The 27,756-nt window shown below is 42.5% G+C and overlaps 1 protein-coding gene across 1 annotated transcript in view; it reads right to left on the bottom strand.

The window, feature by feature from the left end:
* Positions 1 to 26,882, bottom strand: part of RAB30 (RAB30, member RAS oncogene family) — an 80,592-nt gene extending 53,710 nt beyond the window's left edge. Inside the window, exon 1 of the mRNA XM_082660806.1 lies at positions 26,758 to 26,882. The gene's annotated coding sequence lies outside the window, so the exon portion shown is untranslated. The remainder of the gene's footprint in view (positions 1 to 26,757) is intronic.
* Between the last annotated feature and the right edge of the window lie 874 nt (positions 26,883 to 27,756).

Below are 27,756 nucleotides of genomic sequence, written 5' to 3'. Positions count from 1 at the left end.
AATGCATAGTCCTTGATTAGCTCTTGGATTAAAAACAATTAACTGTTATCAGCATTATAAAATTAACAATATTATTCCTATTATTTGGACAATAGGGGTGTGACAGATTGCTTGCAAAAATGCCTGCACTTGTTCGTTCCCCTGTATCCATGCCCTTGAGCAATATGACTTTGCAGCACCTCCCTTCAAAAGGAGCTTGTGCCCTGCTTTGGCAAAAAGACTGCAACAGAAGTTATGCTGTGCCAGCTCCAAGCCTAATCCTCAAAAGGCTTTGCACACTTCCACTCTCTCTCAGAATCTGCCTGTGTGCCGTGGATAAGTCTGGGCTGTACTGCTGGAGGCTGAGAGACCCTCTAGAGTAAAGACCAGCCATCCAAACTGAGGCAACATAGACCAGCCAGCCCCTAGCAGATCCAGCACAGATTCCAGATTCTGAGGGGGCCCAGCCAAGGTCAGCTGAGCCTGATCCACATTAGAAGAACCACCCCATTGACCCACAGAATTATGAGCATTAATTAATAGTAGTTGTTTTAAGCCACAAAGTTTTGGCAGGATTTATTATGCAGTGAAAGGTAACTGATCAAAAGTGAGATTTAAATATAGACTGTATATTAGACAATATTAGGGAATCAATGTAAGTTTCTAGGGCATGATAATGGTATTGTGGTTACGCAGAAGGATATCCTTATACTTAGGTGATAAATACTGACAATATTTAGAGACCAAGTATGACGATGTCTGCCCCCCTAAAACATAAATCTGCATATAGAGAGAAAGCAAAGGTGGCAAAATGTTAACAATTAGTAAATCTAAGAGTTTTTGAATGTTCTTTGCACTAATCTGTTCATTTGAAATTTTTCAAAACAAAAAGTTAGAAAGAAAAATTACCACCTCTCTCCAGAACATGGTGACATTAAATATTTATCTGGTAACCCAGCACACCACTATGTAGTGAATAGATCCTTCTCATCCTTTTTTTGCCATCCTCTGCCTCCCATCCCTTTAAACAGATAGAGACTACTGTTGTTGAAGGGGGAGACAGAACAGATAGAAACTGCAGTAAATCAGGGGTACTGTAGTTTAAAAGTAGCAAGCAATCCCTAAGTGAGGTTTTCTCCCTGATATAATCAGAAAAAAATTGTGGCAAGGGCTTCCCTGGTGGTGCAGTGGTTGAGAGTCACCTGCCGATGCAGGGGACATGGGTTTGTGCCCCCGTCCAGGAAGATCCCACACGCCGCGGAGCGGCTGGGCCCGTGAGCCATGGCCGCTGAGCCTGCGCGTCTGGAGCCTGTGCTCCGCAACGGGAGAGGCCACAACAGTGAGAGGCCCGCGTACCGCAAAAAAAAAAAATGGTGGCAAGTTGGCTAAAGCATGAAAAGAAAAAAAGCTTTGGCAAAAACCATGGGCAGGTCTTTGAATTATTTTGTGTTAGAAACAAATATCAAATGTTTCTCTATTTTAAGGGATTTCTCAAATGCCTACAAATGAGAAAAGTATCTTGTATTACATCTCTTCCCCCTGAAAATCCCTCAAGATTCTTATCAATATAATGGAAATGTGTTTTTTCACAACCAGATGAAAGCCTCCTTTATTTAATTTGAATTTTCCCCCAAGTGATATGCAGCAATTATTAATGCTGTGTATTGACTTATATGAACCAACCCAGGGGCCTAGGTTCAAAGGATATGGTTTTCTGAGATGAAGTCCAAGGACCTCGGCTTTCCTGTGCCATATAGAGGACGTCTGCCTACAATGAACAGCAAACAAAGCCCACACTGTTCTTTACATAAAAATAGTAATCTAGATAGAGTGATTAATTTTTCAGAACAATCTCTACAAATCTATTAAAATGTCTTCGACTTCAGAAAACTCCATTCAAGCATTCCCATGTGTTACCATTGTCAGGTAAGAAAAACATTCAATTTATATAAGAAAGGAAAGAAAATGTCTCAAGGTACTGTAACTTTAATGAGCTGTTGTTCTCATCCATCAAAACTGAAAGTTTAATGCAGCAAAAATATTTGTTTTAGGCATTATTTGACTCAAAGCCAAATCCATGCCCACTTTTTCTTACAGAATCCCTCAGTTCTTTAACCCACAAACCCCAGGATGTCTCAGACTATAGTTTGAAACTAGAACTTTAAATTAAAATGGTTGTGCAAAAGGAAGAAGGTACCACATACAGACAGCATCTTCCAGTGGCTCCACAAACTTCATCCGAATTAGAGAAAACAACCAGGCTGTCATGTCTTCAAGGGACCTTTGATGTTCAAAGAGAATTCTGTGCACATTAATTCTCAAAATTGTTCACTGACACTGTAAAGACAGCTGCAGAATGATGGGCTTTCCTGGCCCACATCTGCATATTAGCATATGTGTCTGGTAGAATGACTAGACATCAGCAGACCTGGGCATGGGTCTGGCTCAGCCAGAGTCCCCATTTACTTGTTACTGCTTAAAGCATGTTAACTGCTTCAAGTCCCCATTTACTTGTTACTGCTTAAAGCAGTGTTAACTGCTTAAAGCATGGGTTGATTGACAGACGCATTGATTCATTCATTGAGAAAACATCTGTTGAGGAAATTTTACATGCCAAACCCAGAATGGGGAAACAGAGATGAAGGGGACATGGCCCCTGCCCACAAGGAGCTCATAAGCTAATGGAGAAGCACAGTCCAAACACTTAGACAAGCTGGAGTAAAGGGCTCTGAGCAGGTTAAGCACTTGAGCCTGGACTTGAATCCTGGCTCTACCACTTGGCTGGGTGAATGTGGGCAAATTTATTTAATCTCTTCAAGTTTAGTTCCCTGAGCTGTAAAGTGGGGACAGTAATCATATCTCTTACATTGAGTTACTGTCAGAATTAAGTGAGATAATATATAGTCCTATACATGTCAGTAAACTTTCAGTAAATGTTGGCTATGATTATTATTATTTATTATTATCTGGGTGGTTATACTAGATATCTTTTTAGGTCCTTTATAACCCTAAGATTCTATTAACTAGCTGTGACCCAGAGTAAGAAATTTAACATCTCTGGGCCTCACACTCTTTGTCTGTTAAATGAAAGGGTATAGCTAAGGGACCTCTAAAATTGCTTCCAGCACTAGAATATTAAAAGGCTCTATGACTGTTCTTATATGATTTCATATATGTCTCAGTAACACTGCTTAGATAAACTGGTACAACAAATAAACCATCTTTCTCTGAGTCGTTTTTCACTTTTGTTCCTTTAACCTCATAACCTACCTCTGCATACATAAGATGCGCACAAGGTATCAGTCCCCAGAGAGAAAAATAGGCAAGTGCAGGGGAAGCCAGGTCCCTGTCCCCTTCCTTTAGGCTGGGTAGTGGTTTCCAAAATACAAGTGTGGGAGAAGCATTGTATGGATTCATTCATTCATCCACACAAGCATCCCACATACTGAGGGAAGAGAGCCTTCCTGTGCTCCCGTGGCACCCACAACTTGTCCCCATATGCTACTCTCCACACTGCCATCTTATCTGCCTGCACCAGCAACTAAATTGATTGAGGGCTGGGACTTTGTCATGCTAATTTCGCATCCTCAGTCCCAAACACAGTGCCTAGAATGTGGCAGACACCTAATGACTTAATTAACTAAGATTCAAACTTCCCTCAAAACCAAAACTATACATTTGCAAAGTTACTAGGCATTTTGAGATGTGGGCCTGAACCTCTGGGGATTCTTTACAAAGGGTCACCAATCTAGTAGTGTCAAGAAATAGCTGTGTGACCCTGGGTGGGAGGGGGAGGGGGAGGCACGCAGTGGGAGGATCATTTCAGTTTCCTCTTTGATAAAATGAGGGAAATGGATTAGATCAGAGGTTGGCAAACTATGACTCCTGGGCCAAATCCAGCCTATGGTCCCCCCCAGTTTAGAGTGATTTTTACATTTTTAAAGGGTTATGAAGCAAATAAAGAATAATATGCATCAGAGACCCCCCTAAGCCAATGCGGTTCTCTAAACAAAACATATTTACTTTCTGGCCCTTTAAAGCTTGCTGACCCTGGATTAGATGAGCTCTAAAGTCCCTTTAAACCCAGAAATGTTAGCATTCTAATTCTGCTCAATCAATCCCATTCTGGCTCTGCACACAGAGCATTCCCAACTCTGAATCAGTACGCACAGCAGGAGCTCAATTGTTATTTGTCTAATTGAATAAATGGATTCTGCAGCAGTAACCCTAAGAACTAAATCCCCCACCAAGAGGGTACACTGGGTCAATGTGTATCAAATGATACAACACGGGGACCATGCAGCAGTTCTACTGGCCCTTTGGATGACAGCGGCACCAAAAATGGCCCAGAGCTCAGATAAACAGGATTAAGATTCACCTTGCTCCACCAAATCAAAAATACACTTAGCCGTCCCCTGAACAGACGCCTTGGGCAAATTGTAAAGCTGTCTAGAAGTTACTATCAGAAACCCAGATCATCTAAACAGATAATCTTTTTTTTTTTTTTTTTTTTTTTTTTTTGCAGTACACAGGCCTCTCACTGTTGTGGCCTCTCCCGTTGTGGAGCACAGGCTCCGGACGGATGCGCAGGCTCAGCGGCCATGGCTCACGGACCTAGCCGCTCTGCGGCACGTGGGATCTTCTTGGACCGGGGCACGAACCGGTGTCCCCTGCATCGGCAGGCGGACTCTCAACCACTGCGCCACCAGGGAAGCCCCTAAACAGATAATCTTAATAGCCATGGGCCCAAGAGAATAAATCCCATCCAAAATAAGGCATATAGGATAATTTAGCTCCCAACATTCTGTTTCTCTTTTCCTCTCTTGTTAAGAATACACAATACCGGGACTTCCTTGGTGGTCCAGTGGGTAAGACTCCATGCTCCCACTGCAGGGGGCCGGGGTTCGATCTCTGGTCGGGGAACTAGATCCCGCATGCCGCAACTAAGAGTTTGCATGCCACAACTAAGAAGTCTGCATGCCGCAACAAAGATTCTGCATGCTGCAACTAAGACCCGGCGCAGCCAAAAATAAATAAATAATAAATTAATAAATTAAAAAAAAAAAAAGAATACACAATACCAAAACAAGGAATTCAAACATTTATGTCAGGGCAGCCAGCCAAGGAGAGTCTAGAATATATGATCCTATTATCACTAATGGAAGTTGGAGCAAGGTAATGAGACAATAAGGCCTACCTCCACTCTCACTACACATACTTTTCCAAAATAAACAGCTAGCAGTTATTCTTTTATTGTTCCTTCTCTCTACACCCATAAATCACTCCTGGGCATATACCTTTTGCTGGTTTCAAAGAGGGGGTTTCTGGTTTTTCTTTTTTTTTTTTTTCTTCCTTACCTTCACTCTTCCTCTTTCTGGATGCTACCAAGGAGTCCTGAATGGACCTGGCTGTGCTTGTCTACAATCCCTCAGTTGAGCATCTCCAGTCCACGTGCAACACACACAAACCCAACTTCCCTTGTCAGACTGTCCCTTAGGAAAACAAAGTTGATCTGGGGATTCTGCCCTCTACATTCTCTGCTAAAGAAGCTACTTGGAGCTCTCTCTTCTCCCAGATGACCAGAGAAGTCTGAAGGCGCCCACACCCAATGACGAGGTGGATTCATACATCTCACTCCCATTCCCACCCCCAGGCACCATGCTCCAAATATACTGGCCCGGAAGGTTAAAACAACAACAACCTGTATATCTCAATCCTTAATTCCAGGCTTTTCAGAAACCTGAGGAGAGAAGAATAGTTTCTTTGGATTCTCTTCCTGACACATTAGGTAAGCTTTTTCCAATAGCCAGAACAGACAGACAGACACTGACCCTCTGCTGAGCTCTGCATAAGCTTCAAAAAAAAAAAAAAAATTTTTAAAAAAATCCCATTCCTTCTCAGTCTTGTTGTTTTCATGGGTTTTTCAACCAATAAAAAGGGTTTAATCTCAGTTGACATCTTTGCTTTAAAGATAAGAAGCCAACACTTGGGGACTTCCCTGGTAGCGCAGTGGTTAAGCATCCACCTGCCAATGCAGGGAACATGGTTCGATCCCTGGTCCGGGAAGATCCCACATGCCGCGGAGCAACTAAGCCCATGCACCACAACTACTGAGCCTGCGCTCTAGAGCCCGTGAGCCACAACTACTGAGCCCGCGCACCACAACTACTGAAGCCCACTCACCTAGAGCCCGTGCTCCGCAACAGGAGAAGACACCAAAATGAGAAGCCCGTGCACTGCAACAAAGAGTAGCCCCCACTCACTACAACTAGAGAAAGCCTGTGCACAGCAATGAAGACCCAATGCAGACAAAATAAATAAATAAAATAAATTTCTTTTTAAAAAAAAAAAGAATCCAACACTTGGATTATACTATCAGAGCTCTAAGACCCTCCGCCCCCCGCAATGATCCCAGGGCCAAATAGCCTCACCCACATTTCCTCCAAATTCCATCACTGTAACCCCTGCTGCGGGACCCAGCACAGCCCTGAGCACCTGTTCCTGGCTCTTCTCCCTGCTGGAGCATGTGATTCAGAACCGCTAGGGCCAAAAAAAAAAAAATCATCACGTGGTTTTCAAAAAACCACTGGAAGGAGTCTAGGTAATTAACGTACAGAAATGCAGACTGACTGCCTCCACCATAAGATAAATCTGATATCTACTCACTCTGTCTCTATAAAAGGTTTCGCAGACTATTCATTATCATTTGAACAAAGAAAAGAGACCCGCACGTGCCTTTTGAATGTAAAGTTTCATAGGAAGCTTGAGGTGATTCAAATAGGTGTTGGAAGATACGTTGGACTACTCAGATATTATCATCAAGTATATATGAGAAAACTACATATTAATACTCAAAATACACTACTGCTTATTCTTTTAACAGTGCACAATCATCTTAGTAAACATGGTACAACCATTCTCACTCCTCAAAGCAAAAATGACCATTTCCTCTACTTTGTGGGCCCACTGGACCCTGTAAGGATGTTAATAACAGGAACTGTGACCCTTTATTTACTCGTTTGTTTGTATGATCATCTCCCCACACTCCACTGCTTCCACTACCCCAGGCTGTAAGTCCCTTGAGGACAAGGACCCCATCATATTCTTTTTGTTTTAATATTTATTTATTTATTTGGCTGCATCAGGTTTTAGTTGCGGCACGGGGTACCTTTCATTGCGGTGCACAGGCTTCTCTCTAATTGTGGCGCATGGGCTCTAGAGTGTGCGGGCTTAGAGCATGTGGGCTCTTAGTTCCCCAACCAGGGATCGAACCCGTGTCCCCTGCACTGGAAGGCGGATTCTTAACCACTGGACCACCAGAGAAGTCCCCCATATTCTTTCTCGAGTCCTCAGTGCCCAATAGACTGCCTAGCACCCAGCAGGTACTTCATAACACCAGGATGAAAAGCAGGAGATGCAGTAGGTACTAAGAGAGCAGAAACTGCATCTGTCTTATTCGTTGTTACCTGGCCTATACATATTTTTTGAATGAATGGATGTACCGAAGAAATAAAAGACCAGTGGTACTAGGGCATGAAAGTATAGAGCTTGGTTGTGGAGTAATAAATATCATCTTTCATCAATTCTAAAAACATGTTTTCTTACATTTTGACAGCTTAGAAATTAGTATACATTTTACAATGGATGGCATCTTGGCATTGTGTCATAGTTTATTTGGAATCTTCTCTTTCTTTCTCAGTGGTACATAGAACAGTCTTACATGTTCAAAAATAATAGTGTCATAGATTCAGTGAAATACAATTATTTGATGTGGCTGCAGTAAGAAGGGTTGGAAAGATGAGTGTAAAGTTGCACTGAATTTTCCACAAGAGTAGAAACAAAAAGAGAGCTTGGGACTTTTTAGTGGCTGGCAAGTGGAGTGGCTATTTCTTTCAGAATGACTGCTCCTTCTCTAAAATCAGCCCAATGGCCAGTCTATGCTAAATAACCCTGTCCTTCTGCCTACCACTGATTGGTCCAGGGGTGGTCACATGATCCAAAGTGAGCCAATCATTATTACTCTGAGATTTTTTTACTTGAAGCCAATGAGAGTGTAGGTCAGTTTGTCTCTGATGTTAGCAACAGTGAGATTTAGTGTTCAGGAGCAATCCCTGGCCATGCTCCCTGCCATGTAGGAGAGAAGCAAAGGCAAGAGACAGAGTCTTGATATAATTTGAGTGCCTGTGTGGCTCAAACTAGCTACAGGCTCACAAAACCCATTTCTTTTTCTTCTTAGGCCATATTTCTCAGCCTCCTTTACCATTAGGTGGGGTCATGTACTGAGTAATAACTGACGGAATGAGGACAGAACTAATATAAGCCACTTCCAGACCTGGCCCGTGAAAACCTCACACGTGAGATCCTTCCATCTTCTTCTCCATCTTCAGGTTAAAAGGAGAGAACTCTGAATACCTAAAAGAGATGGGAGCCACAAGATGGCAGGAGCCTGGGTCCCTGAAACATAGAAGGTAGCCTAACCAGAAAAAAACTATGTTGAACTGTGGTATGAATGAGAAATAAACTTCATTTGTGTTAAGCACTGAAATTTGGGGGGATTGTTAAGGTAATTACCTGCTCTAATATTTCCTGGTTCCAGCTGCACCCAACGTTCATATGGTTACATGAAACATGCCAGGATTCTTCCCATAAATTCGCTCTTTGCCCAAGCTAGTTTGAGTTGGGTGTCTTTCATTTACAACTCGAAGAATTCTGAAGAACACAGCCAAGAAAAATGAACTGCAGTCATTTGAAATGGCAAGAAGATAAAAGTAAGCAACAATCCCTAAGTGTCAAGGGAGCACCTAGAAAATTTCTCAGAACAGAGTAATAATTCCAACAAACTGATGACAAATCACAAAAGATTCTTTTCAGTTTCTAAGGGCTTCTAGCTCTGAACTCATAAGCCACTTACAGTAAGATACTCTCTCCATTCTCATTTTATTAACAGAAACATGTATGAAGTTGTAATAACCCTACCCTAAGGTATACCCTCATGAGTTCTCACCCATCTAGAATCCTAGCAAGATAAACGTCACTTACCATACATAGTCAGCCCTGCTGTCCCAGGATTTATTGGGAAATGGATCCACATGTAACTCCAGAAAGTCAGATAATTACTCTGGGGCACAGAGCTCTGGGTATGAGTATACAAGCCTGACCAAAATTTTCAAAAATAAATATTCAGGAACCACCAAAGCTTAAGGGAGCATTTATAAGACTATAAATGAAAAGATTACAAAAATAAACAGAAGAGTGACGCCATGAATGCCTACGTGAGCAATGAAAAGTTTTGCCTGAACTGGGAGCCAGAGATGACAGAGCATGTATCCTGCTCAGTTTCCAGAAATGTCTCTCAATGAGCCCAAGTTTGTTTTAAAGCAAGCACTGACATCTATAATACTTTCTAGGGGCTCGTTACAGAGCACTTCTACACTATACATTGAGTAATCTGACTCTCACAATGACAGTAGGAAGCTGGGATTGTCGTCAGTTCTCCATTTACAGCTAAAAACACAGGCTCAGACAGGTCAAGTGCTCACAGCCTCAGGATTTGTGGTTTGAGCCAAGACTTGAGCTCCAATTTCCTGACCCCATATCCTCTGTCCATTTCGTTGTCACCCAAACTATGGAACGCCAGGGTTGAGAAAGCTGGAGAAGACTTTTCCCCACTGCCATAATTCATCAACCCATTTGGAGAGTAGTTTTCTATGTTTCATGCAGTCATATGTGGGAACTTTCCCGGGGGGGTGCGGGGGAGCGTTAAAGGGCCTGGGATAAATGCCTGGTCTGCCTGCAAACCCAGCTGGGAAAACACTCCCTGACAAGACACCACAGCTTGTGCCCACAGGGAGGCCTTGACAGAGGAGAAAGGAGCCTGAAGCAGGGGGTTAGGAGTGCTGAGACCCTCATGTAATCCTGGCAGAAACTCATGGTTGGAAGCCTCTGAGAATCAGGCAGCAAGGTCTCTCAGGACCCCAAAAATAGAATCTGGAGCAAATGAACTGAAGTTACTCTTTGCTGGGGAGGGAGAGGGGATCAAATGCATAAACTTAGCTGGCCTCAAAAAGCATTCTCCGGGCTTCCCTGGTGGCGCAGTGGTTGAGAGTCCGCCTGCCGATGCAGGGGACACGGGTTCATGTCCCGGTCCGGGAAGATCCCACATGCCGTGGAGCGGCTAGGCCCATGAGCCATGGCCGCTGAGCTTGTGCTCTGCAACGGGACAGGCCACAACAGTGAGAGGCCCGCGTACCGCCAAAAACAAACAAACAAAAAAGCATTCTCCCAGATGATTTTCATGAGCCGCTTCTGAGAGACAAATTGCCGATATCAAACACACACATATTACCTGGGAAAGACGAAAAAGGAAAAAAAAAAAAGTGCTTTAGTAAAAGCCATTTATCCCTGGCAGCTGGTGATCCACCACCTCGGAAAGAAGACATAGGAAATTGGGGGAGCTGCCCTTTGGGGTGTTGGGAAAACTGAGGAGTGGGCCTCTCCTGAATATCACTATTTCCCAGGCTCCAAGGATGAGAGGGAGGTCCTGTACCCTGGTACAGTTCCCCCAGAAACAGAAAAATGCAGGATCCTGAAGAAACATGGGATAGTGGAAGCAGCAAAGGCCTTGATTTGAACAACTTGGGCTTGAGCCACTGCTCAGTCTCTTGGTAGCTGGGGCTTTAAGCAAGTCACAACCTCTTTGAGCCCCAGCTTCAATATCTGTAAAGGATACAACACTGACCTTACAGGATTGTGGGGAGGATAAAACAAAATTATTAATGTAAAGGGCATAGCACAGTGTCTGATATATAAGAGCTGCTCAATAAATATTAGTTCTTTTCCCCCTCAATCCTCACTTCAATTCCTTAGTATTAGAATTCTAATACTTGGTCATTCTAATTCTTAGTAATTCACTAGTCCTTAGTAGTCTTGAGAGGATCATGTATATTATCCAATATCTTGGCCATTTCACTTGCCTCTTTGAAATATAAGCATCTGCGACTTTAGCTGTGAACATCTCAAATAACTCCAGGCCCTTGGGCCTCTTATTAGTCTACTTCATGCTTACTAAATTCCCTTAGACAAACAAACAAACAACTGCAACCTTATAATCTTTCTCCAGTCTGAAAGAGAATCCAAACCTTATGGATATTTGGCACATAGCTGCACTTAACAACTGGCAAATTCGACTAAACTTTCCACAAGGCTTAAAATAAAAGAGTTTTGAGTTCACCAAAGCTTTACTGAATTTAATCAATATGTAGTGTGCCTATGAACATAGGGACAACAGGAATGATGAGGATCTTGTGGTCTTCTTCATTACCTTCCTGGTCTTTGGGACCATTTCCTCTTGACATCCACCTATCCAAGACAGGGCCATGCCCCTCCTCTAGGTCTTCTGTATATACCACTACCAGTGCTTTGACTGTACTACACAATAGTCATCTATTTTATGCCTCCTTCACTAGTCTACAATCTCCTTTCAGGCAAGAACAGTGTTCTGCCAAATCTCAATTACCAGAACCTACCAACACAGTACCTGGTGCGTAACAGATACTGAATTAACATTGGCTCCATGGATGGATAGATGGATGAATAAACAAACAGGGTTTTTAGATCTGGGAGAAACCTTAGAAATAATCTAGTCTAATACAAGGGCTTCATTTCACAGATAAGGAAGCTGAGGCTCAGAGCTGTAAGATGACTCAGCCAAGGTAGCCTCAAAGGCAGCAAGAAGATGACAAGTGGTGGCAGTCACATGCCATTTTGGCTGTGAGTTCAAAGGCAGACATCACTTCACACTCACCTCCAAGGGGAGGCCGTGTAGCTTGGTGGACACAGCATGGGCTCCCCGGTGACGTCTTCTGCTACCTATCAGTCATGTGATTTTTGATAAATTGCTACATCTCTCTGAGTCACAGTGGCTGCATCTGTTAATTGGGGCTATTAATAACTCCAGGGTTGTTGGGGGTATTAAATCTGCCAACATACATAAAGTGCCTCGCATAGCATCAGCACTATGTGCTAAACAAATGTTTACTGAATGAATCATGAATGAGTCCCTGTCTAGCATACCACGACTTCATGATCCTGGCTTAGACTATATACTTAAATCTCTGCCCACGTGGAAGGTGGCTGGGACACCCATAATTATAGAGCCATGTACTTGGAGTTTGTTTCTTGCTGGAATTGGATTTTAAAGCCAAGTAGCCTCTGTAATGTTGTTCACTGTTCCTTTCACCTGGGTTGCCCTTCCTACCTTCCTCATTGCCACACAATTGTTACCCATCTTCCATTACCCAGCTATATATGCCCTGTCCAGAAAGCCCTCTCTCGTTCCTATGATGTCTTCAGTCCTTCCTGTCTCACTAATTACTTTCCACCCTAGAGTAGAGAGGTGTATCTGTTTTGTTTTTTAAATTGTGGCAAAATACATATAATGTAAAATTTACCATCTTAACCATTTTTAAGTGTACAGTTCAGTACTGTTAAGTATATTCACATTGTTGTGCAGCCAATCTCCAGAACTTTTTCATTTTGCAAAACCAAAACTCTATACCCATTAAACAATGACTCCCCTGTTGCTTCCTCCTCCCATACCCTGGCAACCACCATTCTACTTTCTGTCTCTAGGAGTTTAATGACTCTAGGTACTTCCTATAAGTAGAATCATACAATATTTGTCCACTTGTGTCTGGTTTATATCACATAGCGTAATGTCCTCAAGGTTCATCCATGTTGTAGCATGTGTCATAATTTCCTTCCTTTTCGAGGCTATTCAGCTTTGAACTACATTCAAGGCTGAATACATTGAATGATTATCCAATATTCCACTACATGTACATTCTACATTTTGCTTATCCACATATCTGTCAATGGACACTTGGGTTTGCTTCCACTTTTTGGTTATTGTGAATAATGCTATGAACATGGGTGTATAAAGGTATATCTGTTTTATCTCCTCTACTTAAGTGTGAATTTTTCAATGACAAAGAGTGGGTCTCAGTCACCTCTATAGTTCTCAAGGTATCTGACACATGATGAGCACTCAATAAATACCTATCAAATAAATAAGACAGTAATCTGCTCCAAAGATGAAGTAAAAAAGTAATGATCTTCCACACACAAATTTTCAAAATGGCAGAATTACACAGCAGAAAAGCACAGTCTTTGCAGTAAGACAGTCTTGATTTCTGGTCTTGGATCTGCTTCTTCTTAGTCATGTGATCTTAGACATGTTGCTTAAGCTCTTCAGTTTCTTTATGTGGTTTTTGCCACAATTAAATACTATAACTTATGTAAAGCAGTTAGCACAGCACTTGGCACACCATAAACTCAAAAAATGTTTGCCAATATTACTATTATAAAATTATATAATAAAAGTAACTTATTGCACATACAAACATGCCATTTAGCTTCCTGGCCAAGATGACTTTAAAAGCAAAGAACGTACAGAATTCTGAAACCAAACAATTATGACAGGTCATAGTCAAAACAGAAAGAAACTATACAGCAGTTACAATGAATCCAGATTGGTATCACTAAACATGGAATCTTGAGCTATACAGTTGCAGTTCTGGGAGCTGGAAACTTTGTCACATCAAAGGGACAGACTTAAATGTTGTACTAAGAATCATCTCACTCAGCAAAGCAGCCTAAGATCTCATAAACGTTTTTTGTGTTTGTTTTTAATTTTCTTTTTTTTAAAATAAATTTATTTATTTATTTATTTTTGACTGTGTTGGGTCTTCGTTGATGCACGTGGGTTTTCTCTAGTTGCGGACAGTGGGGGTTACTCTTCGTTGCAGTGCGTGGGCTTCTCATTGCAGTGGCTTCTCTTGTTGCGGAGCACGAGCTCTAGGTACGTGGGCTTCAGTAGCTGTGGCACGCGGGCTCAGTAGTTGTGGCTCGCAGGCTCTAGAGCGCAGGCTCAGTAGTTGTGGCGCACGGGCTTTGTTGCTCTGTAGCATGTGGGGTCTTCCCAAACCAGGGCTCGAACCCGTGTCCCCTGCATTGGCAGGAGGATTCTTAACCACTGTGCCACCAGGGAAGTCCCTCATAAACGTTTTTTTAATCAGGATGACTTGAGGGTTTTTTTGGTGCCTGGGCTAAATCTATTTTGGATTTGATCATTCATGTTTTGAACATTTTAACAAAACGATGAAAGAAATAAATAGATCTTTATTACTATTTCAGACAGAAGTATTTATTTCGATCTGTCTCAAAGGAAATTGAGTGTCCCCACCCCACTCCCAGATCTTCTTGGACATTAATTCCTTTTGAGGTTGCTATCCAAATTTTCCAGACCAGAAACATTCCTTCCAAAGCTAGCTCTTAGAAAGTAGCGTTCTTAAATGTTAGAAGGAAAAGCTTATTCGAGTTTCTTTTTGTCTGCCAAAACAATTAACATTTGCCATGGCTAATTTAAATGGCTCTCTGAGACAAAATCAGAAACTCAGTTGTGTGGTGGAGGAGAGGGAAGGGAAGAAAAAGAGAAGGTAAGACAGAGTTGCCTGAATGCTAATATTGGCCCAAATGTGACCCCAAGGGACCATAACTCCTAACTTTCCTAGGACAATCATGACCTCATGTAAATTTAACTCTATACTGAGATGATCTGTTAAATGGATGACTAAATGTGATGATATACATATATTTTATAAGACCTTGCAATTAATTTATAAATAAGGGTAAAAATTCTTTGTCAGACCATACGTTCCAATTTTGAATTCAGAACAATACTTTCCCCATATGCTATGTGTCAATTTTAATTTGGCTCCCAAACAACCGCTAAGGGCTACTGCTGCCTTACCCACCCAGGATACCCAAATGACGTCGAGGCCTATTAGGTGAAGGGCACCAGGGTGAGACTTGAAAGGCAGGGCCCTGTTTAATCTTCACAACAACACTATGCTCTAAGTATTGATTTTGGTGATGACTGCACAACTCTGTGAATATACCAAAAAACTACTGAGTTGTATGTACACTTTAAATGGGTGAATTGTGTGATGTGTGAATTATATCTCAATAAAGCTATTTTAAAAGTCAGCATGATAGGGCTTCCCTGGTGGCGCAGTGGTTAAGAATCCACCTGTCAATGCAGGGGACAGGGGTTCCAGCCCCGGGTCTGGGAAGATCCCACATGCGGCGGAGCAACTAAGCCCGTGCACCACAACTACTGAGCCTGCGCTCTAAAACCTGCGAGCCACAACCACTGAAGCCCGTGCGCTTAGAGCCCGTGCTCCGCAACAAGAGAAGCCTCTGCAATGAGAAGCTCAATGAAGAGTAGCCTCAGCTCACCACAACTAAAGAAAGCCCGCGTGCAGCAACAAAGACCCAACGCAGCCAAAAATAAAATAAATAATTTTTTAAAAACATTTAAAAGGCAGCGTTATATAAAATAGTAAATCTTAAGAAAGCTCACTATGTACACACACACCCCACTCACTCCTACTGCCCTGTGCCTGTAATCATTCTGTTATCTTATATCCTTCCAATTTCAAATGTATTTTCTTTTTTTTTTTTTTTTTTGGTACTCGGGCCTCTCACTGCTGTGGCCCCTCCCGTTGCAGAACACAGGCTCCGGACACGCAGGCTCAGCGGCCATGGCTCACGGGCCCAGCCGCTCCGCAGCATGTGGGATCTTCGCGGACCGGGGCACAAACCCGTGTCCCCTGCATCGGCAGGCGGACTCTCAACCAGTGCGCCACCAGGGAAGCCCTAAAATGTATTTTCTTATCCCCACTTCTTTCACAAAGTATGCACTCTTCTACACCAGCGTTCTTCTTTTCTTCTTCTTTTTGGATCATCCTTCTTTCACTTAAAATATGCTTGGAGATCTTCGTATATCAGTACTTAGAGAAACCCTCATTTTTGTTTGTAGTTTAATAGCTTTCCCTTTTGTGAACATACCCATTTAATTAACCAGTTTCCCACTGATGCACACTTAAGGTTGTTTCCAATCATTTGCTATTAGCAACAATGATACAATGCTTGTGCTTTTTTTTTATTTTTTTTTTTATTTTTGCTGTGTTGGGTCTTCGTTTCTGTGTGAGGGCTTTCTCTAGTTGTGGCAAGCGGGGGCCACTCTTCATCGCAGTGCGCGGGCCTCTCACTATCAAGGCCTACTCTTGTTGCAGAGCACAGGCTCCAGACGCGCAGGTTCAGTAGTTGTGGCTCACGGGCCTATTGCTCTGCAGCATGTGGGATCCTCCCAGACCAGGGCTCGAACCCGTGTCCCCTGCATTAGCAGGCAGATTCTCAACCACTGTGCCACCAGGGTGTGCCTTCTTTTCAACTTGGTTTTATCAGGTAACATTCTGCTCCTGGACTGTCAGGAGACAGCACCAATAGCAGGAACCACTTCAGAGTTAGTTGGAACCGGGTCTGCATCTAACCTCCTCTGCTAACCAGCTACTAGCTACATGCCTCTAGGAAAGTTACTTGTATTTTCCGAGCCTTAATTTCCTCACTTCACAAAGTGTGCAAAATTCCACCTACTTTATCAGTTTGCTTTTAGGGCTCAATGAGATAAGACTGGCTCCCACTGTCCAAACTTGGGACAATTTTTGTATCAAAAAGCATAAATATTGGGGGAGGGGAGGCAGAAGATTGGTAATGGACTATAACACACTGGGGGGAAAAGAATCCAGGAATCCAAGTGATACTAAAAAATAAAATAAAAATACAAAAATAAAAGAGGAGGGGAGCTGAAAGCTAATCTATCAGAAAAATGCCAGGAAACAAATACAGAAAAAATTCACTGCCTAAATTTTTTTTAATAAAATAAGTAAAATTTATTTATTTTATTTAAAAGAAAAATGTCAGACTCTGACAAGTACAGGCTTCTGGTAACTGACTATACTGCTGAACTAAATGAATAAGCATTTTCAGAACACTAATGGAAAACTGATGAATTCATAAAAGTTCTAACAAAAGATCAAGATGAAAAAAAAATTAATTACATGGGACTGAGTGAACTGATGAGGATGATTATAATTTTTGTGACTTTCTGTTTGAATTAAAAAAAAAATCCCACAAGGACTCAGAGGCAAAAAAAACAAATCAATTTTCACTGCAAAGTAAAGGAGCTGTTACGGTGGAGGATTACTGGACTGAATGTCAATATTATGACATAGTATGAGTGTGTTTCATGTTTGGTAATTGCAATCATTGTTGCTTTTGTTGCGGTCATGCATTTACAATGTTTGGTGTCAGTTTATTTATCTCTTGTAAAAATAAAATACAGTGTGTGTGTGTGAAAAAAAAAAGAAAAATGTCAGGAAACAAATACAGAACGGAAGAGCAAATTAGAAAATCATCCTTTAATAGATGTTAATTAACCTAGGCCAGGATTATCAATAGATGTTTAAACCATTGAATGAAAGTTTTTGAGAAACAGGATATCCAAACAATCTCAAAGTATAACCCCACAATTTTATTAATTACAAAGAGAAAAGGGTTCCTTTACAATGCAGATATCAGGCAATGTCACCTCATCCAAAATACAAACCTCACATCACCAGTGACATGACAAACTGACAGAATGTGTCACCTAATGTGATGCAAGGGGAGGGATGCAGCATCGCCTCCAGGGAATTCTTACCACGAATGTTTAATCTGAGTCTAAGAATGAGAAAACAATTAGACAAATCCAATCTACAGTCTACAAAGCAGCTGAGATCAAAATGTCAATATTATGAAAGACAAAAAAGGCAGAGAAACTTTGCTACATTAAGAGAAACTAAAGAGACACGACTACATTGTGTAAGTAATCCTTATTAGATCCTGGGTCCCCCTCCCCCCAAAACGTTATAAATGACATTGGAACAACTGGGGAAATCTGAAGAATATTATTGTTTCAATATAATGATATTGTGGTTACAAGGGAGAATGTCCTTGTTCTTTAGACATACATGCTCCCGTGCTTAGAGGTAAAGTGTTGTGGTGTCTGCAACTCACTTTCAAATGGTTTAGAAAAAAAAAGTGTGTGTGTGAGTATGTGTGCGTGTGTGTGTGCATAGAATGGTAAAGCAAACAAATCTAGATGAAGGATGTAAGAGTGTTCACTGTAATACTTTTGCAATTTTTCTATATGTTTGAAAATTTTCAAAATAAGTTGGGGAAAAAAAATCAAACCAAACATGTAAACCACTTGACACCCAGTAGGTGCTATGATTGTTCCCATCATGGCTTCAACTAACTCAATACATCTACAAAAAGCTCCTCCCCTGTGCCCATGGGTAAAATAAACCAAATCAAAGTAAACACCACCAGCCAGCCAGTCCTGCCTTCAGAATGCTTACACTTTTGATCAGATGGCAAGGCAAAAACAGGAAGCAGCTGGAGATGAAGTAAGGTTTCAGTTCCAGAAAATCTACCTGGGGCCTACAACTGCAAATTTTTTTTAAATTAGGTAACTTTAAAAAACAGAACAGAACCAGTTACTTACCGTCACTAAGAACTGTTTCCTCATTTACATGGAAAAGTGGAGCTAAAATCTACCACCCAGGTTGACAGAATAAGACAGCATACATAATACACCTTTGTAAAGCATATATTATTGAAGACTCTCATTAAAAGATATTAGTCTCCTAGAATAAAAGCAGAGAAGGAAAGCTCCTGGATGGTTCCACCTTTGTTTTCCTATCAGAACACCCAGCAGAAGAATGTGCATTTAGCTTATGCTCACAAATATTGGATGAAGACATAATAATAAGACATTATGAGACAGAATGCCTAAAGAAAGTCTTTTGGGTAACAGATGCCACTGGAATTAGAGGAAAGATTAATATGAGCTGGCCCAGCCAGAGACAGCAACACCTTAACAAAAGCACATATTTATGTGCACATATATTTGCCAAAGCCCTATTACACACATTACCTCATCTGAGCCTCACAATAATCCCCATTTTGGAGATGAATAAACTGAGGCTTGAAAAGACAAATTACCCACCTAGCACACAACTCAAATTTGTGTTTGCTCAACCCAGCCACAGAAGAACAAAAATAACTGGCTAAAAGAATGGAAATAATTCACAGCTCAGCGATCCCAGGGTCTCTGCTGGGACAGTGAGTCACTGATGGCCACTCCTAAACTCAGACCTTTTACCAAAAAAATGCCAAAAATCTGCCTTGGGATTGCTTCTATGGATATTCAGAAAGATGAAAAATCAAGCCTTTTTACCATGTGCTTCAGATATTAAAACAGTGGAGCTTAAATTCCCCTTTCTTGTGTGGTTATGTGAAGGAGATGGAGAGGAAGTGAGCAGAAGAGGTTATTTTCACTTCAAGGTTGATGGTGTCCGCATTTTAGTGAAGTTAACCTTAACTCAAAGATAAAATTTTTCTGCAGAATTTTCTGGGGGAAAACTCTTGGCTGCTTTACTATTTCAGATCACTTTTTAAACATCCTGCTGTGTTGCAGACTGGGAAATATATTTTATTTCTCTCTTCCAGAGGTTTCCATGTTATTTACATATCAACCTTTACTACAGCCATCACAAAAACCAGCAGGAACTCTTAATTCCATTTTTCCCCACTTTCTGTCCACCCATCACAAATTCCTTCCCTTAGTAAGAGAGGGTAGCCCAAGTGGCTAATGGACTTGACAAATGGCAGTGTCAAAGACTGCGATACGAATTTTTTTTAATATTTATTTTATTTATTTTGGCTGCACCAGTCTTCCTTACGGCATGCGGGATCTAGTTCCCTGACCAGGGATCGAACCTGGGCCCCCTGCATTGGGATCTCGGAGTCCTACCCACTGGACCACCAAGGAAGTCCCTGCGATAAGAATTTAAATCAGGGGGCAATTAAAGGGAAACTGTCCGTGCCCTTTGACCCAGCATTTCTACCCCAGAAATGAATCCTACAGAAATATTCCCACAAGTTCATTACAAAAGGATGCATGCTCAAATGCTCACTGCAGTAGTGTCCAACAGTCACTGAAAAGGGCAAGTTAGAGGAACATGCAAATACATGGGGCAAATGCCTGAAAATATATTAAGTAAAAGAGCAAGCAGAATACGTATTATAATAATATCATGAGCATATGTGTGGGACAAAATGACAGCCATACACATCAAAATCGCAACAGTTGACTATGGTGGGGTGGAATCAAGGGAATTTTCCCTTTGTACAGTAGTTTGTTGTATATTTCTGTAATGAATTTTGCTTAATCTTACGTTATGTCTAGAATCAAAAAACTAATTTAAGATATATATTTATGTGCTCTTTCATGGCCTTTCCTCTTTGCAGTCAAATGCTCTACTCCTGAGTTATAGCCCCGCTTATCTTCGCTCTTCACTTTGGAAACAGCTAGCGTTCTACCTGCATTACTACCTCTAGAAATAAAGAGTGCTGGCTGTAGAAGTTTGCACTCTTAGGGAGTGACAGAATCATGGTTAGAAAGGACAGAAAAGGTCACCTACAATATCTGCCAACAAATGGTATTCCAGCCCATAGGCTAATTAAATATGTGCTGTTATCAAGAAAATCACTATCTTCTGAAGCAGGCCTTGATGTCTTCTAGCTTTGCTGTGACATTCCTAAACATGACATTCAGGAACGGGCAACTGACCTGGACACCAATGTCCACGATGTGGCAGGCTAAGCAGACAGAATCGTTATCACATCCAAGAAAACTAACATTGTTACACTGTCATCTCCTATGCAGCTCCCATTCAAATTTCCCCAACTGTCCCCACAATGTCCTTTATAGCTTTATTTTTTAAGTCCAGGATCCAATCAAGGGTTGCATGTGGCATTTGGTTGTCACAGCACTTTAGTCTCTTTTAATCTAGATTAGTCCTCCATTCATTTTGTTTTGTTTTGTTTCTCTTTCATGACATTGACATTTTCGAAGATCGCAGGCCAGCTGTTTTGCAGTATGTCCCACAATCTGGACTTGCCTGATTATTTCCTCATGATTAGATTTAGGTTAAACATTTCTGTCAAGAATTCTACCTTGGCGATATTGTGTACTTCCCATTGCATCAAGTTGTCTAGTTACACTGAGTTATCTTTTTCTTCATTGTGTCACTGTGGGTACCAAGAAAGCATCAGCCAATAAATAAAATATGTAAAATAATAAATAATGTCAAAAACAGCTTCAATGAGCACCAGCTATTCCAGGCACAGTGCCAGACATTTCAAAATGTATTATCTCATTTAAACCTCATGACAATCATGCAAAGAAAGAGGTTCAAAGAGGTTAAGTCACTTGCCCAAGGACACATATGTAGTGATAGAAAAATGCACAATGCACATGTGAACTCACACACACACACACACACACACACACACACACAAATGATCTCTGGGGTTCATGGTCTCCCTGAGGATCTTCCAGGGACAAGTTAAGAAGCCCTACCTTAGGGCTTCCCTGGTGGCGCAGTGGTTGAGAGTCCGCCTGCCAATGCAGGGGACATGCATCCATGCCCCAGTCCGGGAAGATCCCACATGCCACGGAGCGGCTGGGCCCGTGAGCCACGGCTGCTGAGCCTGCGCGTCCGGAGCCTCTGCTCGGCAACAGGAGAGGCCACAACAGTGAGAGGCCCGTGTACTGCAAAAAAAGCCCTACCTTAAACTAATCTTGAGGAGTCCTACCTAGCTTTCGAGGGTTGAATTCCTGTGAAGAATAAACTGAAAATAAATGATCTGTGGTCCATACAAAATTCTTCCACACTTGGAAATGTTTGGAGATGGGCCACCTTTCCACCATAGCCAAGAAAATAGGGCAATGGTTCCATAAATTATTTTAACATTCTGGTATTTGTTTGTCTTGTTTTTTACTATTCTGCAATAAAATGAAAAAAATAGAGAATTTTTCACAAAGCTAAATATATTTTTAATTTTAAAATTATGCTCTTTCTACAACTTTTGATATAAAATGTCCTTTATTTCATGAGATAAAGCGAAGGAGGACATATTTTTTAAATATCTTTACTACAGAAAAATAACCATTGGCAACAACTCACCCAATTTTATCTTATTTTTTGTATTTTTACTTATCTATAAAATTCAAAAGTCTGAAACCCATTGATCTAGGGAATTCTATACAATCAAAATTATTTTTGAGAAACTAACTGGAATAGATGAAGTTCAGCCCAAAAGGAAACCAGATCTGAAATATTTCTGAAATTTCCCTTTAAGTCAACCAAAAAACATTTCAGAAGCTTGGGTGTCCTCATTTTAATGCATTTGTTAAAACCATTTTACATTTTGTATTTGCATTACTCATTGCCATCTTCCGATATGTTGATATTTCCTGCTTTTGAATGGGCCCTTATGACTTAGATTAGTTTATTCAGTCTACAAACATTCACAGAGTCCCCAGTTTGTGCAAGGCACTCTATTAGGTGCCTGGGAACCCAGACTGGTGAGTTTTTTCTTGCCTCCATGTCTCAGGTCAAAGGTCACCAACAACTTTGTGAACACTGCTCCTCCCCCACCAAGGAAGCATGAAAGTCCCCCTTGGGGCTGTGCTCTCCTAGCACTGCCTACAAACCTCTCTGTGTGTGATTATATGTTTATGTTCCACTCCCTCACCTGAGCAATTTTTCCAAAGCAAATACTATCTTATTCAATGCTGTATTCCTAGCACAGTGCACGTATACCTGGTGATCAGTATAAATTAGTGGAATAAATATATCTTATGATGAGGAAACTAAAGCTCACCAAAAAAATATAACGTGTCCAAAATCATACAGCTAATAAATAAGTAGTACTCAGTCTTAGAAAGCCTCACCAGAGCTCTCTTCCATTCCACCATGCTGCATCCTACACACAGACAGAGTGAGTGAAAGATCTTAGATGTCTTCCTGGAACCTGAAACTCAATATGACCAAAAGTCCCTCCTCCTTGAAAAAACAAACAAAAATCTGGTCCCCAGCTAATGTTACCTTTCTCTTGTAAGCGGCATCTCCAGTGGCTCAAGGAAAAACTCAAGTCATCTCGACTCTCTCTTTTCCCTATACCCACATCCAATCAGTCTACAGTCTTATCACTTATAATCTTCAAACTTAGTGTCTCTCCAATCTCTTCCCTTCTGTCCTAGCCCCTGCCACCACCCTAGATCCAAGCCACCACCATTCCATACGTAGACTACAAAAATGACATGCTACCTCATCTCACGTTCACTTTGGTTAATTCTTTCCAGTCTCTTTCCCACTTAACAGGCACCGTGATGGTTTTAACATCATTCTACCTGCATATGTAATTCATCTAGCTAAGTAAAGCCATTCACTTAAGATAAAGACCAAATTCACCTGTGGCTCAGAAAACTGCCCACTCTTTAGACTCTGTCCACCTCTCCAGCCTCATTCGTCTTCATTCTGGTCTCTCTCCCTTGCTCGGCCCCCATATACTAACCTTTTAAATCCTCATATTTATCGCTTTCCTTTGTACTTTGAACATGCAGTTGCCCTTTGTCCCCATTCTCAGCACCACCCATTGCCGTCCTAAATTACTTACACTCACTCTCCAAGTCTTCTTGAAATGTCACTTCCTACAGAAAGCCTTCCCTGATTCTCCCAGACAAGGGAAGCACACCACATTAGGCACTTCTATCCCACCTAGTAGTACATCCCCCTTTGGCAGGAGCATTCATCACACCTGCAATTACTTCTCCAATGATTATCTCCCCTATTAGAACATAAGCTCCATGATGGCAGTGGAAGCGTCTCTTTTCACTGAGGTATCCAGTCCTTAGAATATAGTAGCTGCTCACCATATCTGCTGACAGAAGGACAGGCTGAGGCCATAACATCAGGCGAGGTAAACCAAGGGGAAAGGATTCTTATCCCTTTGCAAAGGATTTAAACTAATGGAGAGGACTTCCCTGGTGGAGCAGTGGTTGAGAATCTGCCTGCCAATGCAGGGGACACAGGTTCAAGCCCTAGTCCGGGAAGATCCCACATACCGCAGAGCAACTAAGCCCATGCGCCACAACTACTGAGCCTGCACTCTAGAGCCTGCATGCCACAACTACTGAAGCCTGCATGCCTAGAGCCCGTGCTCCACAACAAGAGAAGCCACTGCAATGAGAATATGTGCACCGCCACAAAGAGTAACCCCCGCTCACCACAACTAGAGAAAGCCCGCGTGCAGCAATGAAGACCCAATGCAGCCATAAATAAATAAATGTTTAAATAAAATAAAATAAGCAAGAAAGGAATGCACAGTTTTTCAAGGTCACAGGGATAGCAGTGATAGGGCCAAAACTAACCTTCCATTCTGCTCATTTCTCCTCCCTAAAACACTAAAAAGCCTGGGTAGGAGAGGGCACAGCTTAGAAGAAGGGATGAAAAGATGGTGAGTGAGAGGTCCAAGATGACAGCTTCTGAATCTGCCTGTCACACTAATTGCCTCCAGATGGGCAGCAGTTAGACTTTTCATGCCTAGAGCAGCACTGTCTTACACAAACATAACCACTACCACATCCTTCTCCTTAATAGGAAGTTTATAAAATAACAAACTTCTTTCATCCACAAAGGAGAAGAAATAACAGGAGGAAAAGCTGTTGCTGCTCCAAGCACCTTAAGAAAAAAAAAAAAAAAACCAAATGGCTAGTTTGGCCACCTGGACCTGCTCCTCAGCAATCAACAGGGAAGGGAGGGGAAAAGACAGCCTTCCTACCACATACTAAAGCAGGGAAAGGAAAAAAAAAGTATTAAATGAGGCAGAAGCCATTCGAAGTCTACTTATTCTTTGGGAATTATGAGAACATTTTGTGTAGAGCATTTAAAAACCTTGCTAATGCATTGGCAGCTCTTAATACAGGTACCAAGGAAAGGAAAAGTGGCATGAGCTCAACTGCAACAGTTAACTGTCCACGTGCTGCTGAGGCCAAACTATGTCTGTCACAGAAGCCACAAACCAGGCCAAGGGGTCAGGTTCGTTGCTGTTCATCCTGCCAAGCACCAACTGCAAGAAAAAGAAAAGGCAAAGCCTCTTCAATGAGGACTCTGTAGAATAACTATTAGCACAGTCTCATTCACCCTGGAGTTTCTGGGTGAAGAAGAGAAGGGATGAGAGGGTATTCAGAGACTGGAAAGTGACTCAGAGAAAGAGATGTCATCTACTGGTGATAAGAGGGAGATTTTGAAACACAGAGGAAAAATGAGAATTGCAAATGGAGAGGCAGGGAAAGAAACTGGAAGAACTTCAAGAGACACAGAGGGGTGGGGAAAGGAAGGTACAGCGGGAGGGATGCTCAGCAAAGCAGACAGTAAGCAACAGAAAAACACAGAGAGAAGCAAAGCCAAGCAGTCCATCTTTTCCCAAATCCCAAAGCTGCTCATTGCATCCCAATAAATCACTCTACCACAAAGCCCATACAATGAATTGTCCTTTGCATCCAGTAACAAGCAGCATTTAACGAAGCATCGCCCAGCTGCAACTTTAGAGACCTAAGGGTCTGAATTAAAAATGTACAAAATTGGTTCAGCAACAGAAGACAAACAGTAATGACTTTCCCCCAATGCCTGCCTTGGCTATGAAAGGTTTAGCATTTTGAAGTTAAGCATAAAACACTCTGGCATTTCTCCTTTTGACATTCCAAGAGGGGGTGTGGTTGACCCCAGGTCCATTCATTTCCAAGGTTGTAGATCTCTCAGCTAAGACTGGCCCCATCTGTTCTGGAGTCAGCCAGCTGTTTATTTCAAAATAACATATTTATTGTACTAATCATCCTACTCACTCTTACAAGAAGAGAGCCAATATCATACGGGTCGAAATGCTCTCTGTCTTGTTAAACGTGTCAGTTTGTTTAAAAACCAAAACCAAAAAGCAAAAAAAACTCCACTATCCTCCTCGGTTTCCACCTCCAGGATCACTCTTCCATGCGTACCTTTCAGTAACGGCAAATGAAGGTTAATGGCGCTTCTAACTTTTCCTTTCCCTAACGCTTTAAAATGAACCAGAGTGTACCTAATGATCCCTTCTCCAAACCGTTATTTGTGACTGGTGACTGTGCCTCAGGAAACGGCAGCTCATTATGGTACCATTGTCAGTGGCAAGGAGCCTATTGCAATGTAATTTAAAACACTCACACAAGCACAAATCTGTCGGCTCCACTTCCAAACAATCCTGAAATCCTGCAGTTGGGAGAAGAAAAACACTTAACAAAAATGCTGCATCTAGAAGCCCAAGAGAACCTTCACCAGACACGTGAAATGTTTCTGACAGGCACGGAGTGCACCATTAAAGGACACTGTCACCTCAAATCAGCAGAAAAGGCGAGACAAACGACGTAGACACACATACACATAAAATAAAGCCCCACAAAACTTAACCTACTCAGAAGCACGCTCATCTTAAAAATGAATAGTGTGTGCTCGCCCAAGTGACATGAAATGTTCCAAAGTAGTGCGACCACATTAAATCACTGTCTCCATTTCTCCCCACGCATCACCCCTTCCCACTCAAATCTCAGCACTCGGGCCGTGTGTGACAGGACTGCAGTCCCCCAACCTCTGCCTTCCTCTGATTTTCCAAGAGCACTTCCCAACGTCCTCCGCAGCCCAGCCCCCTCTCCCAGACTCCAAAAAGATTGAGGGGAGTTGCGACTAGGGAACTGGCAGGCATAGGTCCTCCGGCGGGGGAAGGTTGCTGGAGTTGTTCTTTGCAGTGACCCAAATTGCACAGAGCTTTTCGCTTAGCAGCGTTTGCGAGCACCTCCCCAGTCCTCCCGCCCCCATCTTCCCAAAAGAAAGCCTTGAGAACTAAGCGGGAGGAATAACTTGGTAAGAATCATTTGAATAAATCACTTCAACTCACCTGGTTTGGGATTTTTCTCCCCACCCCAGGCATAAACAGAAAGGATGTGCGAATGAGTCACGCACGCAAGGGAAGGTGTTGCGATGTCCTAAGTCCAAGGGCTGGAGTCAGTCCCTGCCCTGGTGCTGCTGCTACTCTTAGCTCAGCTGGAGCGAGCGGCAATCGCAAGCCTAGCAGCAGCAGGGGGGTGGATAGACCTTAGCACAATGAATGCAGTGGGGTTTTTGCAATGACATCATCCCTCTGTCCAAAAGGCCCCAATAGCCATGCTCAGGTGCGGTGCATTCTGGGAATTGTAGTCTCCTCAAGGGCTGGCGGGGACACCGAGGCTGTTGCCGGAACTACAATGCCCAAAATGCGCCAAGGTCGGACGCGCCCAGAGCGGGCAAAGGGAGCGAAGGGGACTCGGCCGCCATGTTAGGAGTGCTAGGACGTTTCTGCGGAGCTGGCTGAGGTTTTAGGGAACGCGGGAGCCGAGTGGTGGTGCAGAGGGGACGGTGAGGAGGAGGACAACCCGGTCGGAGAGCCTGGGTTCCAAACCTGGGCACCGGGGGATGGAGGCGGCATCTGGGGACTGAGTAGGACGCGTCTGGCTGGTGGCGGCATGAGAGACCGAGTGGGCCTTGACCTCACGGTCTTGCAGGGGTTGCGGAGGCCCTCTACTCCTCTTGCTCCATTTTATAACTAAGGGATTGAGGGAGTCAGTTTACTCCTGGTCTCAGAGCATCATTGAGACCCGCTAACAGGATAGTCGGGGGGGGGGGTTGTGAATTTTGGGGAGTGCGGAGACCCCGGGTGGCGATTCTGTCGCCTTTGGTCGGAGAAGCTTTCACCTAACGGAGTTGGGCTCTCCCTCCCAAATTATTTTTATCTTCTTGTCATTCATTTTTCAACCATCCTTACCCTTTCCCAGGGTGTCGTACCCTCATTGGTTTTTCATACAGCAATGATTTGCAAAAGGTTCCAAAGAAATCGATGTTGGAAGGGAGCTAAGGTGGA

Source organism: Grampus griseus (assembly GCF_964374135.1).
Source record: "Grampus griseus genome assembly, chromosome: 8".
NCBI classification, from domain to species: domain Eukaryota; kingdom Metazoa; phylum Chordata; class Mammalia; order Artiodactyla; family Delphinidae; genus Grampus; species Grampus griseus.
The sequence above is the reverse complement of the archived record's forward strand: the minus strand, read 5'-3'. Positions and strand labels throughout refer to the sequence as shown.